Source organism: Aquarana catesbeiana, linkage group LG05 (genome assembly GCF_042186555.1).
Source record: "Aquarana catesbeiana isolate 2022-GZ linkage group LG05, ASM4218655v1, whole genome shotgun sequence".
Classification (NCBI taxonomy): domain Eukaryota; kingdom Metazoa; phylum Chordata; class Amphibia; order Anura; family Ranidae; genus Aquarana; species Aquarana catesbeiana.
The window spans coordinates 407,970,811-407,987,885 of record NC_133328.1 but is presented as its reverse complement, the minus strand read 5'-3'; positions in this window follow the sequence as shown (position 1 = coordinate 407,987,885).

Below are 17,075 nucleotides of genomic sequence, written 5' to 3'. Positions count from 1 at the left end.
CTGAAGGGCCTGGTATGGAATTTAGGGGGACCCCCACGTCATTTTTTTTTTAAAATTTTGGTTCGGGGTTCCCCTTTGGGGAATTCCCATGCCGTTTTTATCAATGAACTTCTATGTGTATTGTCGGCAATGCAATAGCCGCGGGTAGTTTTAAATGAGTTTTTTCCTTCAAAATGTCATTTTGCTGTCAGACTGTTCTAAACACAGGAAACATGCGCCCCTTTACAGGCACACTATAGACACCCCCCAGGTACGAAATTTAAAGGGATATTACACTTTTATTGATTGACTTTAAGTATTATTAAAATCACTGCTCCTGAAAAAACGGCCGTTTTTAAAACTTTTTTTTGCATTGATCCATGTCCCCTGGGGCAGGACCCAGGTCTCCAAACACTTTTTATGACAATAACTTGCATATTAGCCTTTAAAATTAGCACTTTTGATTTCTCCCATAGACTTTTAAAGGGTGTTCCGCGGCATTCGAATTTGCCGCGAACACCCCAAATTGTTCGCTGTTCGGTGAACTTGCGAACAGCCAATGTTCGAGTCGAACATGAGTTCGACTCGAACTCGAAGCTCATCCCTAGGGATGAGGCCCTAGTCCTCATCAACATGGGGACAAGGTGTTTTGGGGGCTACCCCAAAGCACCCTCCCAATGTTGAGGGCATGTGGCCTGGTAAGGTTCAGGAGGGGGGGCGCTCTCTCGTCCCCCCTCTTTTCCTGCGGCCTGCCAGGTTGCGTGCTCAGATAAGGGTCTGGTATGGATTTTTAGTGGGACCCCATGCCATTTTTTTTTTAAATTTTGGCGCTGGGTTCCCCTTAAAATCCATACCAGACCTGAAGGGTCTGATATGGATTTTGAGGGGGAACCCACGCCATTTTTTTTTAAATTTTGGCCGGGGTTCCCCTTAATATCCATACCAGACCTGAAGGGCCTGGTATGGAATTTAAGGGGACCCCCACGTCATTTTTTTTTTTAAATTTTGGTTCGGGGTTCCCCTGTGGGGAATTCCCATGCCGTTTTTATCAATGAGCTTTTATGTGTGTTTTCGGACCGACAATTCATTAATAGCCGCGAGTTTTAAATGACCTTTTTTTCTTTGAAATGTCATTTTGCTGTCAGACTGTTCTAAAAACAAGAAACATGCGCCCCTTTACAGGCATATTATAGACACCCCCCAGATACGAAATTTAAAGGGATATTACACTTTTATTGTTTCACTTTAAGCATTATTAAAATCACTGCTCCCGAAAAAACGGCCGTTTTTAAAACTTTTTTTTGCATTGATCCATGTCCCCTGGGGCAGGACCCAGGTCCCCAAACACTTTTTTGACAATAACTTGCATATAAGCCTTTAAAATGAGCACTTTTGATTATTCATGTTCGTGTCCCATAGACTTTAACGGTGTTTGCGTGTTCGAACACATTTTTTGCCTGTTCGCAAGTTCTGGTGCGAACCGAACAGGGGAGTGTTCGGCTCATCCCTACTGGTCAACCTCTCTCTCCCCTATTGTGTCTTGTCCTGCCTTGCATTGTATGTTAAATGTACAATAAAATTGATCTTTTGGGGTCCATCAGGACATTCATCTTGCTTACAGAAAATAACTGTATATTTTGCCAGAAAGGCACTCCTGTGAGCTGAATTGAAAACACAGACAATGGTATTTTCCTTCTTTAAATTACTTATCCCCTCACCCCTATGTAATGGAGATGAAGAGAGGAATGTACGTTTAGGGTACAGTCTGGGTGACAACCATGGCTTCTCCCATAGTGGAGAAGTGAGCTTACCCACCTAGGGACAGAAAATGTGTTATTGTAAGTATTACCAGGTGAAAATAAAGGGATAAAAACCTGTAAATTCAAATGAATGCAGTTACCTCATGAGAGGATTGGTAACCTGAAATATATAGATGAATATATATATATATATATATATATATATATATATATATATACTCCCCTAAACAGCACAGAGTCTACCAGCCAACCAAGCAGCAGTCCATTCACTCCAGCTCCAATAAACAGTTTAGGGCATGCCTTTTAGTGATTTATTGCTTGTACAACTTGTAGGGGCATGGAATATTCTAAACTGGTTAGCAATTGGCTGAAAAGACAATCTTTTCTTTAAGAATTGAATATAGAACAGCCTATTCCTTCACAGCTGAAGGGTCTGGTATAGATTTTGAGGGGGACCCCACACCATTTTTTTTTTTATTTTGGCCGGGGTTCCCCTTAATATCCATACTAGACCTGAAGGGCCTGGTATGGAATTTAGGGGGACCCCCCTCATGTCATTTTTTTTTTAATTTTGGTTCGAGGTTCCCTTGTGGGGAATTCCCATGCTGTTTTTATCAATGAACTTTTATGTGTATTGTCGGACTGGCAATTCATTAATAGCCGTGGGTAGTTTTAAATGACTTTTTTTCCTTTGAAATATCATTTTTCTGTCAGACTGTTCTAAACACGGGAAACATGCACCCCTTTACAGGCATACTATACCCCCCAGGTACGAAATTTAAAGGGATATTACACTTTTATTGTTTCACTTAACAGCATAACACCATTATTAAAATCACTGCTCCAGAAAAAACGGCCATTTTTAAAACTTTTTTTTGCATTGATCCATGTCCCCTGGGGCAGGACCCAGGTCCCCAAACACTGTTTATGACAATAACTTGCATATAAGCCTTTAAAATTAGCACTTTTGATTTCTCCCATAGACTTTTAAAGGGTGTTCCGCGGCTTTCGAATTTGCCGCGAACAACTCAAATTGTTCGCTGTTCAGCGAACTGGCGAACAGCCGATGTTCGAGTCGAACACGAGTTCGACTCGAACTCAAAGCTCATCCCTATTCAAGGTCATTACTCACCCAGGACAGCTGCCTCCTTACATCTTCCTCTGGACACCACCCAGTCAGTAAGGCACTAATTTCTCTGGACCAGATTCCTTTTGGTGAAGTCTAACAGTCAGCTCCAGATCATGTCCACGTCTTCACCCTTGCCACAGCTGAGACTCCCCAAATCAGCAAATCAGTCCATAGGCTGTCTGCTAGGGCAGCAGCCCTAGATGTTTGGAACTCTCTTCAAGAAAAAAAAAACAACCTCTCCAGAGCTTCAGGCTATTTATCAGCTTCCCCAGCCACCATCTAGGCACAGCTCGGACCCAGAATTCCGCTCGTCTGTATGCTAGTCCGATGGACAAAAACGGATGCTAGGGCAGCTATTGGCTACTGGCTATCAACTTCCTTATTTTAGTCCGGTGTACGTCATCATGTACGAATCTGTCGGACTTTGGTGTGATCGTGTGTAGGCAAGTCCCTTTGTTAAAATGTCAGTTGGAAGTCAGTTAAAAGTCCGTCGGACCAGTCCGGTCGAAAATTCCACCCGTGTGTACGCGGCTTTAAGGCATAATCATACTAAGGGGGTGTGGCTTGGCGCGCGATGAGGAAGGCAGCAGACTAGAGGAGCTCCGCTAAACCCTCGGCTCCTGCAGCAAAAATGACACCGACGCCAGCAGTGAAGATGAGCAGACTCACTCGCCACAATTCCGGCAATCACCCCCGCCGCTCAGCTCCTCTATCTGGCTTCAGAAACATCCCGGACATCTTTAAAACGCAGCCCTGGGGACTCAAGGCCCAGTCTAAGATGGCGCTGCCTCGTGGAGAAGAGGAGTTCAGCGAGGACTCGCAGTATGCAGAGGAGGACGAGGTAAGAGACACCCCAACTCCGGAGTTACCTCTTACACTCACTGACATGCGGAAAATCGCAGCTGATATCAAGGGCACCCTATTCTCCGCCATAACAGAACTTAAAGCTGATGTGCTGTCCCTATCTGGGAAAATGGAAGGGGTGGAAATGGCAGGCCAGAGGAGAGATAAAGCGATTACACGCCTTGATACAATCACTAACACCCATTCGGCACGACTCATTGAGATAAATCGTCAGCTGGAAGATCTTGACAACAGGGGGAGAAGACACAACATTCGGGTGAGGGGAGTACACGAATCGGTTGAGCCAGGCAACATTACCTCTGCTTTACAATACGTGTTCAACGAATTACTGGAGCGCCAAACAGACACACCAATTGACTTTGACAGAGCGCATAGAGCATTAAGAGCTAGACCTGCTGACACTGCTCCCCCACGAGACATAATCTGTTGTTTGCCCAACTTTAAACTGAAGGAGGACATCATGGCCAAAGCCAGGTGCAATGACCACATTACTTTCAATGACACTGAAATCTCCATTTATCAGGACTTATCCCCCATCACTCTAAATAATAGGAGAGCTCTGCGCCCCCTGCTGGAGGCATTGCGCCGACAAGGCATCCCATACAGATGGAAATTTCCTTTTGCATTAAATGCAACCTTCCAGGGCAAACAATTATTCCTACGCACGCCCATGGACCTACCGGATTTCTGTTGGGACTTACAGATGCCACTCATTGACTTTCCAGATTGGTATGGGGAGTTCCGTTTGCCCCCAGCAATACTGGAGGTACAGCCATCACCTCATTCGACCCCTGCAAAACCACCCTACAAGAAAGGGAAATTCCAGAAACAAAACGCACCAGGCCCCAGCTCCACTAAGAAACGCCCTATTGTGGCTAGAGCTTTGTTGCCTGACTCTGACCCAGAGTGAAGAGGAGAACGCACGAGAACTCATGAATCCTGTTCGTTTTTTCAGTCTATTGAAAGGCCTAAGTTCAATTTCGATTATCCAGATTTTTCTTTTTTCCTTAACAGAGGGAGGGTTTTTTCTTTTCTTTCCCCCCTTTTTTTTGATGAGACCTCCAGCAGCAGCAACTTACTTTGAAGGTGGGTGCAGGACTGAACTTACTTATACAAGCAGTACTAGGTGAGAACTACCTCCACGGTTATGCCACGAGCAAAGGATAAAACAACAATAACACATTGTCGGTAGTAGATTATAGTGTGCCGGCTTCTACTCATTGATTGTATCCTTCTACCTACTGCTTCACCAAGGGCACTAAGCCCACTACCAGGATTGTGACATAGGAGAAATCTCACAATATGCTGGACGTTGAAATGTAGGCATTTACGCTTGAGTCTAACCTAATTCATATAATACTTTCTCAGTTTATGGTTTACATCTTATAGAGATGTCGGTTGTCGTTTATAAAAGTTATGATTTATCTTTTGAAAATTATATAGGAGTCCGGGGGTGGGAGGAGTTCTCTAAATTTAGTGGAACATTCCCATAGAGTGTTAAGTGAGACTACAGTAGTGTTTACGGATATTACTCTGGTCGCACCCTCCACCTCCCCCACAGTGGGTGCCGAACAGCGGACATATTGGTGACGCCCTATCTAGTTGGGGATCTCACTAGTGTGCCTGCTCAAGGCCCCAATTTGAAGACATCCCTCTAGGGGTTCACTTAGAGGTTAATTACAACAGAAACAGATTTCACTCTCCTACTGTCGGGAGTGAAGTCAAACTTCTTTTTCACCTTTTCCCTTTTTTCTAGCCTTCTCTCTTTTCCTACTTTCTTGAACCTTACACACCATATTATTTTGATTGAGATTATTATTATTTATTTTTCCCTTTATTTGATTTTTAAGCTCTAGCCCGCGGTGCTACTTGAGTCAATCTCTGTCATCATGGTCTACTCCGCATTGGGCAAAAGCCCAACAGTAATATCACATAATGTCAGAGGACTCAATACACCACAAAAGCGCACACAACTGTTGCGACACCTGGGGAAGAAGAGACCGGCCTTTGTGTTTTTTCAGGAGACCCATTTCAAAGCTAATTCTATACCTAAACTAACTGACAGGTACTTCACTAAGGCGTACCACGCTGCTAACATAGAATCCAAAACGAAAGGTGTTTCCACTTTAATTGGAAAAGACTCAGGTTTTGAGCTCCTCCAACAATTAGCAGACCCAGGAGGCCGGTTTCTTCTTCTTAAGGGGACAATTGGGAAACGTCCAGTCACGTTAGCAAATGTATACTTTCCGAACACAGCTCATGTGACCTTTTGTCAAAAATTGATCGATGTGCTCACAGAATTTGCCTCTGGTTGTATAATCCTAGGAGGGGATTTCAATGTTCCATTGGAGCCTCTTCAGGATACATCAAATGGCAAATCCTCTATAATGTATCGTGTACTCAAAAAGATTGGAGTTTTACTCAATAAATTAAACCTTAAAGATACATGGCGCATAGCACACCCTCAGGGTAGGGACTTCACCTACTTTTCCACGATGCATAATAAGTACTCTCGTATAGACTTTGTGTTTATAACACAAAGAGACCTGAATATACTGAAGGAAGCACACATAGCAACACGGACAATATCAGACCACGCCCCGACCTCCATAACACTACAACTCCAAACTACCCCTAAAAATCAGGGATGCTGGAGACTAAACTCGACTCTGCTGACAGACCCTGTAACACTAGAACCTGTGATGGAGGCCATTAAAACATATTTCAGAGAAAATTCCACAGAGGATGTACCACATATCATGATCTGGGAGGCACATAAGTGTGTGTTAAGAGGCAAACTCATCAGTCTAGCTTCAATAAAAAAAAGAAACAAAGAGAAAGAATTAAAAGTAGCCCTAGACAAAGTGCAAAAATTGGAAACTCAGCATAAAAGATCGTTGGCTGTGAATACAGCCGAGGAGCTTTTAATAGCTCGTAAAGAGGTCCAAGAAAAATTTGATTTACAAGCAAAATGAATATTATTTTTCCGCAGAGGCTTTTTCTATGAGCACGGTAACAAAAGTGGCAAGTTTTTGGCGAGGGCCCTGAGAGATATACGCTCAACCAATACCATTACGAGTATAAAGAACAGGGAGGACAAACTGATACATGCCACAGATCAGATCGCAGCAGAGTTTCATGAGTTCTACTCGAAATTATACAACCTTCCACCCTCACATAAGCCGGAGGCAATGGAGGGCTCAAGAAGACAGATCATAGCGCAATACCTAACACAAAGTGGTCTGCCAAACATTGCGGAAAATGAAGCACTGGAAATTGATAGGCCAATAGAGCAAATGGAACTCATGCAAGCGATCAGTTCTTTAAAAACAGGGAAAAGCCCAGGCCCAGACGGCTACACAGCCATATACTATAAGACTTTTGCTCACCTCCTAGCAAAACCCTTATTACGGGCCTTAAATTCTCTCACGACCCCTCAAGACATACCGCCCTCATTCAATACAGCACACATAACAGTCATCCCCAAACCCGGCAAGGACCCCAACATCTGCTCAAGCTATAGACCAATTTCATTACTCAACCTAGATATGAAACTACTATCTAAAATTATTGCGACAAGAATTAGTAGAATACTGGCTGATATAGTTGGCCCTGATCAAGCGGGGTTCATGCCGGGGAGGGAGACGCGTGATAACGTGATTACTGCACTAAACCTCATTCACTCACTTAGAGGGACTGAGACTGGAGGCCTTCTCCTGTCCACGGATGCGGAGAAGGCCTTCGATAGAGTGGCGTGGGATTATATGTTCGCAGTGTGCAAACATATAGGTCTCCGGACAAATATGCTAACATGGATTTCGACGCTTTATCAAAACCCGACGGCGAGATTAAAAATGAATGGATCCCTCTCAGAACCAGTACAAATTCATAATGGTACGAGACAGGGGTGCCCACTGTCCCCAATTTTATTTATATTAATGCTAGAACCCTATATACGCACAATAAACAGGAACGCATCTATAAAAGGTTTGTTCTTAGGCCAGCCTTGCCATAAAATTACGGCATATGCAGACGATCTGTTATTTGTGGTCACACAACCACACACGTCGATCCCCAATCTGATAAAAGAACTCCGTCTATTTGGATACATATCCAACTTTAAAATCAACTATGAAAAATCGGAAGCACTTAATATTTCCTTAAATTCACAACAGCTTTTAGATACTAAGTCAAATTGCCCCTTTAAATGGGTTAATTCCAAACTTAAGTACTTGGGGATATGGCTCACCCCTGACTTAAACAACATCTATTTGCAAAATTTCCTCCCATTTATAAACAATTTGCAACGGGACCTTAGACAGTGGAATTTTAAACCGCTGTCTTGGTTCGGAAGAGCGGCGGCGATAAAAATGACGGTCCTCCCCAGGGCTCTATACCTGTTCCACACATTGCCCATTAAATTACCTAAAAAGTTCTTTTCCTCTCTACAGATCTCTCTTAGGATCTTTACAGATCCTAAGAGACTTCATCTGGGCTGGGAAGAGATCGCGTATCAGTATGCAAACATTGATGGGGACGAAAGCAGCGGGAGGTATTAACTTACCACATTTTAAACACTATTATTATGCAACACACTTGACCCGCATTCTTGATTGGAACTGTCATGCTTCCTCAAAAACGTGGGTCAACATAGAAAGCCTACAAACAGAAATACCCCTAAGATTTTTACCTTGGGTGAATAAAGAGGCACGTTCGCCTGACCTAGATAGACACCCCACAATTGGACCAACATTAAGGGTCTTTCAGACAGTGTCACTTATTTACAACCTCGCATCCTCCCCGGGTCCTTTAACCCCACTGATTAAGAATAAGGAGTTTGCATTAGCTCACACAACAGTGTCCTTCCCTCACAGGGAAGGCAATACACCAATGACAGTAGCGCATTGCCTAGAGAATGGCAGGCTAAAAACCTTTGCCAAACTACAGACTGAACTCCAGGCCAAACACTTCACCCACTGGCAGTACCGACAACTGCATGACTATATACTCTGCACCACTAACAGGGCACAATTTCTGAGGGAACAGACAAATTTTGAACAACTTTGCATTGCAGGAGAGCAAGTACGCAAAGCCACCTCTCTAATCTATAGTTGGCTACAGCTCAGTCAGGACAAACCACAAGTAAACATAAAAAAGAGTGGGAAACCGCGCTTCAAAAATCCTTCACTGAAGTACAATGGAATAATGCATGTATCCTGGCTCACAAATGATCAATTAGCACAAGTAATCAGGAAACTTCATACAAAATCCTGACAAATTGGTACTTCACCCCGGCCAGACTGCACACATGGTACCCAGAGACTTCCGAGAATTGTTGGAGATGTGGTTCAGAAAAAGGTGACATGCTGCACATATGGTGGAATTGCCCACTAATACGTGCCTTCTGGGACAGGGTATGCTCCAGGATACAGGCAATAACAGAAACCGAAATAGTTTTCTCCCCAGAATGTTGCCTGTTACACATCTCAAACTACTCATGAAGTAGATACAAAAAGTCAGTAGTGCGTCATATGTTGAACGCTGCAAAAACCATTATTCCAAGACATTGGGAAACAACACACTCACCCACTCTAGCAGAATGGCTTTTAGAGGTGGATTCTCTTTACAGAATGGAAGAAACAGTGGCTATGACAACGGAAAGGACAGACAAATTTCATAAACTATGGAGAGCTTGGTTCATTTTTAAATACTCAGATGACTTTGCTAAGATGCAGAATGGTTAAGGATTTATTTCCTCGTTCCCTACATTTCCTAAACACATGGCAGAGGTGGCAATACAGTAGACTTAGGAGGATTATGATCCTCCCACCCTTAAGTAATTCCTACAAGCACAGAGCTAGACTACTCACCATCCCCATACCCTTTTATTTTCCTTCCTTCTTACCTTTTCTTCTTTCTTACCTTTCTTTATTTATGTTATTATTTTATTATTCAGTATTATTACGATTATAAGGTGATACCAGACACTTACAAACAATACCTAGAGTTCGCTCATGGAATCACTACAGCTAAATCCAAGATATGATCTGAATAACACTGTAATAAGATGTCATTTGAATGTAATGTAAGATTGTATTACCCACAGCGCATGTTATGTTTCAATAATATTTTTACTAAATAAAAACTTTTATTGGAAAAAAAAAAAAAATAATCATACTAAGACATTTTGGACAATTTCATGTTCCCAAATTTGTGGGAACAGTTTGGGTATGGCCCCTTCCTGTTCCAACATGACTCCACACCAGTGTACAAAGCAAGGTCCATAAAGACCTGGGTGAGCGAGTTTGGTGGAGGAACTTGACTGGCCTGCTCAGAGTCTGACCTCAACCCAATAGAACACCTTTGGGATGAATTAGAGCGTAGACTGTGAGTCAGGTCTTCTCATCCAACATCAGTGCCTGACCTCACAAATGCACCTCTGGAAGAATGGTCAAAAATTCCCATAGACACACTCCTAAATCTTGTGGACAGCCTTCCCAGAAAAGTTGAAGCTGTTATAGCTGCAAAGGGTGGACCAACTCAATATTGAACCCTAGGGACAAAGGCTGGGATGCATTAAAGTTCATGTGTGTGTAAAGGCAGGCGCCCCAATACTCTTGGTAATATAGTGTACATTTTAATGAAAATCTTTGTGCCTGTAGTTAGCATTAAACCAAGAACACTGTATACTTTCCAACCGCTAACTGCATTGTAGTATTTAATTAGTGATGCAATAATTCAATGTAACCACTCATTTTCCATATCTAAACTTATCATTAAACTTGATTGCCAAAACGGAATAGGGTACGATCCGAAGGGCCGGCTTACAATAGTAGTCGGTGGAGTTTAAATTTTGGAGGTAAATATATGTTGTAGTCTTTGGATGTTAGAACATATTGTTTATAAAAATGTATTTCACAGGAACATACAAAGGCACTTCACATAGAGGGTGTATTATTTGATATATAAATGTAATGGAAAATTTGGTTTGCTTGCTAAGCTGAAAGTGCAAAAAGAGCTTACTATTAATCCTCAAAATCATAAAAAGAGAAAAGCACAGCAAAATAAAATTTGAAGTTAGTTGCACTGATTAGAGACTTTCAACAAAAAAAAAAGTATATACCAGTAAATTTGTTATTCTACCTGAATTCTGGGAAAAGTAAACATAAATACTGCAGTTTCTAAAATGTTAATAATGTCATTGGAGTTTGTGCCATCAGAGGCAGCAACATCATGTATAAGTGCTCTGTGTCATTGAAAATGTTCAAAGCTTCTCCATTATCACATCCTGAAATTAAACCTCTGCTAAGCTTCAGTGGAAATCATTTTAAGAGGCAAATAATTCTTCACACAAGCTGATGGCAATCATGATGTCTGTATGAAACTGATAAGATTCACTGGTAAAACTCTACCAGACGGTCTGTAATGATTTGTCTGGTTTATACCCAAAAAGACACCATTAGCTTTAATTTTACTTCTTTCCCTCCTCCCACCCAATGTATAGAGCTGTGCAGGTTATTGGGAGGGCAACACTTTTCTTTGCTTATTACAGAATCTGGAACAGCAGATAACATACATTTATATATACCACATAGATGATGTGTAAGAAGTGTAACCATCACATTGGAAATTATTCCAAGGTATTTGTACCTGCAGCACATCTCTTGCATAACTACGTATGACTCAGCTTTATATTAAATTCACTAAATTCATGCCATGTACCTCAATACTTAGTTTATTGAAAATATCTGGCTGTCTATTTATCTGTTGTTAATCTATCTATTTGTCTTTCTGTCTGTCTATTTATTGACAAACATTTAAAGTGGTTCTAAAGGCAAAAGTTTTGTCTTTTAAACTTAAAGCGGAGTTCTGCTAAAAAAAAAAAAAAAAATAAAATAAAAGTCAGCAGCTACAAATACTGCAGCTGCTGACTTTTAATAATCGGACACTTATGCCGCGTACACATGACCGGTTTTGCCATCGGAATAAACTCTGAAGGTTTCTCCGACGGAACTCCGACGGAATTCCATTCAAGCGGTCTTGCCTACACACGGTCAAACCAAAGTCCGACCGTCTCGAACGAGGTGACGTACATCACATACGACGGGACTAGAAAAAGGAGGTTCAATAGCCAGTAGCCAATAGCTTCCATCTTGTACTTGCTTCAGAGCATGCGTCGTTTTTGGTCCGTCGGAACAGCATACAGATGAGCGGTTTTCCCGACAGGAATTGGTTCCGTCAGAAATATTTAGAACATGTTCTATTTCTAGGTCCATCAGAATTTTTGAAAAAGAAAGTCCGATGAGGCACACACACGATCGGAATATACGATGAAAATCTTCCGTCTGACTTTTTGTGTCAGACATTCCGCTCGTGTGTATGTGGCTTTATCTGTTCCATGATCCAGTGATTTGGGGGAGTGAAGCCCCACTCATCTCCCCCTCCTTTGTGCGGCACAGGCATTGTAAGTGTGGGCGCCCGGCTGTGGCTTCACAGCCGGGCACCCACTGCGCATGCACGAGCTGCGCCGCGCGCCGTGACTGGCCAGGCAATCATCTGGGATCTGTGACCTGTCCCAGATGATTGCCGAGAGGGAGGGGGGAGAGGTGATCTCCTTTCCGGGTACGCCGGGAGGAAGTGGGAGCTGGGACCCTCTGAAAAGGGGGTCCCGGCTCCCCCCCCAAAAAAAATGACATGCCAAATGTGGCATGTCAGGGGGGTCACCTCCCTTAAAGCAGAAGTTCCATTTTTGGGTGGCACTCCGCTTTAATGCATTCCCTGCATTAAAGCAGAATGCCACCCAAAAATGGAACTTTTGCTTTAAGTGATGGTGACCCCCTGACATGCCACATTTGGCATGTCATTTTCTTTTGGGTGGGGGCGAATACCCTCTTTTTGGAGGCATCCAGCTCCCACTTCCTCCACGGCGCCAGAAGGAAGTTCACCTCTCCTCCCTCCCTACCTGCAATCTTCTGGGACACGTCACAGGTCCCAGAAGATTGCCCGGCCATTCACAGCAAGCAGCGTGGTTTGCCAATGTGCAGTGCATGCCCAGCTGTGAAGCCACAGCCGGGCGCCCACAGTCAGAATGCCAGCACTGTGGAGAGGAGAGGGAGAGGAGCGGGGCTTCGTACGCCTGCATTGCTGGACAGTGGAACAGGTGAGTGTCTGATTATTAAAAGTCAGAAGCTACACTTTTTGTAGCTGCTGACTTTTAATTGTTTTTTTTTCGCCGGAACTCCGCTTTAAGGTAAAACACTTTTCAATAGCAACTCCCCTCCAGACCCTCCCTCCTCAATCCATCACTGTCCCAGGAGGTTCTGACATTTGCTCCTGCTGCTGTCAATCAAATCCTGTAAAATCCTGTAAGGAGGGAGTGGGGGGGCTAGCTGCATTGTGTGTGTCTATGTACACACACAGCCTGGCTTGGAAGTGCGCTCACACGAGTGCCCCAATAGCAAGACATTTGCTTTAGGTGCACTTGGAGAAGAGGAAGAGCAGAAAAAACTAGTGGTGGATCCCAGAAGAGGAGGTAAGGGGCCGCTCTGTGCAAAACCATTGCACAGAGCAGGTAAGTATAACAACTTTTTTTATTTTAGGAAAAAAAAGATTCACAGCCATTTTAATAATGACTACAAAGGTTCATGCACACAGACATTTGCAGGTGTAATTGTATTTCAGGTATTTTCTCACTCTCAGAAAGCTACATGTGATGCAAACAGATTAATGTGTTTGTATTTGAGTAAAATGCCAGTGCTCTTCTTTACCCACACCTGCGCATACTATGTATTTTCTGAACACAGATATTTTATATGAGGGAATACTGTACATCATATGTGTATGCATAGGTAAATGCAAAATGCATCAGTGTTTACATGGGTACAAGCACGTACAGTCATTCACTTATATGGCCGGCTGTACACGTCTTTTGCAGTTCCCCAAGCCCAGGAAAATGCCAGGAATTTTAAGCTAGAGGACATTTGCACCTGCAAACGTACATGTGCATGAGCTTTAAAACAGGTGTGTATTTAGACTCTTGTAGGCCTTATGGGAATGCTAACTGGTAATGAATCTTTCTCTGGTGTGAAATAAGTTCTCTTGGGGGAGGAGGAGGGAGGAGTACAAAAAAAAATGTGAATGTTTTATTGGACTTGGCCAAGAAAATGGAATGCATTAAAGTTTTTACCTTGTACATGCTCTTCTGCTTATGTCTGAGGTGCCATCCTTCTCTTGACAAACTGTTTTAATTTAACATGCTGACAAATTGTCTTAAAAAAATTGAATATATTAAATGAAATATATACATCTGAACTGCTTTAGTAAATAATACACCTGCTAAATTGTATATACTGCATTTAGCATTATTGCAGTAATAAAAGAGTGTCCATGCATATGTGTTTAAAAACATCCTTCTTATTCCACCTCAAAGTGAAACTTTAGTCAGAAAATTAAAGTGATTGTAAACTCTCTTTTTGTTTAATAACAAACATGTTATACTTACCTCCTCTGTGCAGTGGTTTTACATAGAGCAGCCCAGATCCTCCTCTTCTCGAGTCCCTCTTCGCTGCTCCTGGCCCCTCCCTCCTGTTGAGTTCCCCTCGCAGCAAGCAGCTTGCTATGGGGGCACCTGATCCGAGCTGCAGCTCTGTGTGTCCATTCAGACACAGAGCTGTCGTTTGGCCCCTCTCTCTCCTGATTGGCTAACCGAGGTTGATTGAGAGCCACAGGAGCCAACGGCGCCGCTGCTGTGTCTCAGCTAATCAGGAGGGAGAGTCCTGGATGGCCGAGGGACACATGGACATCGCTGGACACAAATGGGGCTCTGGTAAATATTAGGGGGTGCTGGGGAGGCTGCTACACACAGAAGGATTTTTATCTTATTGCATAGACTGCATTAAGATAAAAAAAAAAAAACTTCTGCCTTTACAACTCTTGCTAGATCACTTCAGGCTGGCCACTTTTGCAGGTATAGCTATGTAAAACAATAAAAATACATGTCTATACTGTTTATAATCCAGTAATACACTGTCTCAGTAAAGAGAAAAGGCCGATGGCCAAACGCTGTGCTAAAAATTTATATTTAAACAAAGATTTAACAAAAAATCCAAAGATGAGCAGCCACACCAGGAGTTAAATACAAAACCCAAAATTAAATGCAAAAATATTATTAGTGTAGCACTATATATAAGGTAAAAACAAAATATACAACAAAGTAAAATAAAATTAAGGTCTCCCAAAAGAGCAGGCTGCTCTTAGAAGTCCTGTGCACATATTTTGTGATCTTCTGCGAGAACTACGCCACCTGCATGGCCCAGAGCACTACAAAAACACTGCTGCATGCAAATACATTCGGGAGCAATTCAGAAAGTACCAGTGACACTAGCAACTTGAGACGGATGAGCTCTGGTCTTTCTGATGCCTTCTGGCGATACTGAAGTCCCTTCTTCCATCTGTCCATATGGTCTTTTGGGAGACCTTAATTCCCTGCGCTTGGTGAGACCAACATATTGGTCTTTCTATCCGGTAAGGAGCCAATTTATTCACCTTGGGTGTTCTGTTTCTCACTGAATAAGGGATTTTCTCCTCTCATCACGGAAATATTCCCACTGATGGATTCTTCTCTTTTGGGACTTTTTTCTGAACATTTATATTTTTGAATAACTCTTTTCACCACAATCATTTTGAGATTGCACTTGTGAATTTATATAATCTTATATTTTTGACATACCGTATTTATCGGCGTATAACACGCACTTTTTTCTCCTTAAAATCAAGGGGGAAATCGCGGGTGCGTGTTATACGCCGATCCCCTGCGATCCGGAGCTGTCAGATTTTCAAAATCGCCGACCACGATTTGAAAATGCCACCGCCGGCACCGAAATACACAGTGCCGGTCCTCGGCTCTTCTCGGCCACTTTCGTCTTCACCGCCCGAACCTAGCCGAGTGTACTCGGCTAGGTTCGGATAGCTCCGCTCGGGACTACGAGTGGAGCCGAAAGTAAACGAGAGCCGCCGAGAAGAGCCGAGGACTGGCTCTGTGTATTTCGGCGCCGGTGGTGCCATTTTCAAATCGCGGTCGGCGATTTTGAAAGACAGGATGGCAGGGATCACAGGATGCAAGGCTGCATTGGGGAAGGCTGCATTGGGGAAGGCTGCACTGGGGAAGGCTGCACTGACAAGGCTGCACTGGGGAAGGCTGCACTGGGAAAGGCTGCACTGACAAGGCTGCACTGACAAGGCTGCACTGGGGAAGGCTGCACTGACAAGGCTGCACTGGGGAAGGCTGCACTGACAAGGCTGCACTGACATGGCTGCACTGACATGGCTGCACTGACAAGGCTGCACTGGGGCAAGGCTGCACTGAGAAGGCTGCAATGATGGGCATTTAAATGTAAGTTTTTTTTTCCTTCAACTTCCCTCCTAAAAGTTTTTTTTCCTTAAAATTCCCTCCTAAATTGGGGTGTGTGTTATACGCCGGTGTGTGTTATACGCCGGTGCGTGTTATACGCCGATAAATACGGTATTTGTTTTAAACTGGCGCTAATATCAATCTTGTTATACCCTCTTTCAATTAAGTGATTTTCACAGCACGAGTTATTTTTACATTTGTTGGTGGGGTATATTCTCACAGCACTGATATATATATATATATATATATATATATATATATATATATATATCCATTTGTGGGGTTTATTAATATACTCACTGGTATGGTATATGTGATTATTATTTCAATTTTATTTCACTCCACCAAGGCATTCCATTAGCATTGGCAATTTATATTTATTTTACTTTGTTGTATATTTTGTTTTTACCTTATATATAGCGCTACACTAATAATATTTTTGCAATACACTGTCTCACCCTGATCTGCACATGCTCAGTTGCTCTCTATCTTTTGCCAATATGCCAAAAATGTAGAGGCCGATCTGGTGACAACCTAAAGATAACTGCTGCTCAGGGGCTCTGGGCTGCAGCAAAATGGCAGCCTTCATCAAGTAGAAACAGGAACAATACTGGAGGCAATTTACAGCACACACTAATTTTGGTAGCATAAATATTAATGTGGACTATATGTTCCATGTTACAGAACATTATTTTTTATCAAGCTGTTATGGGTAAAGTTCTGCTTTAAGACAAGTGGTATGGCTGACATTCCACAGCTCTATCTATCTATCTATCTATCTATCTATCTATCTATCTATCTATCTATCTATCTATCTATCTATCTATCTATCTATCTATCTATCTATCTATCATCTCGAAACTAGTCATTAACATTTAATATGGGTTAATTTGAGGCTTAAGTGAAATTAATAATAAATAAATAAAAAATAGGC